This window comes from Schistocerca nitens, chromosome 3, assembly GCF_023898315.1.
Source record: "Schistocerca nitens isolate TAMUIC-IGC-003100 chromosome 3, iqSchNite1.1, whole genome shotgun sequence".
Lineage (NCBI taxonomy): Eukaryota > Metazoa > Arthropoda > Insecta > Orthoptera > Acrididae > Schistocerca > Schistocerca nitens.
Window position 1 is genome coordinate 500,822,651 of NC_064616.1, and position 715 is coordinate 500,823,365.

Consider the following 715-nt stretch of genomic DNA (forward strand, 5'->3'; position numbering starts at 1 on the left):
CATTAAGAGACCAGAAAAATTTAAAAGGTGGTGTTAATTTGTCACAAGGGCTAAGGTCATTTAATGAAAAAAGTTGTCCATCTTGATCAGATAGTCTGTTTAGGATTTGACATAAAGTGGTAACATTTCTACATGTGTCAATGAATAAGTTGTCTATAAAGTTCTCACAACTGTATGTTTCTCTAATGGGGAAGTTAACTAAGCAATTAGGTATAATCATTGTATCTTGTTCTCTAGTTCTGTCTCTTTGTTATTATTAGTTAAGAAATTGATAATAGTCATTCATGGTGATTTAAGTCCTGGGTTTCAGAACATACATTGGAGAAAAATGATTCACAAGGCTTAGCAAACACACCTCCTCCCTGCAGAAGCCATGTGTACTGCAAATACTAGAACTTAAATATTATTTATGATAATTTCAGTTCCATTGGCTTCAAAGTGCAGAGATATGCACATAAATGACTTAGGTCTAAGCATTTTTAAACATTACAGTTCCACCTTTCTCTACACTAGTTCTACAATAACTTGCTGCAAGTGTGTAGTCATAATCAATTTGTAGTGTTTCAGTTTCTGACCACATATGGAGCTCAGTGAAACATGATATATCAACATAACTTATAAGGTTTCTTGTCTCATATGTTAAGATTCAGAATCTGTAAATTTATTGTAAAGTTTTATTGAACTTTGATGATTCATGCAGTTTTTTTACTGCTGG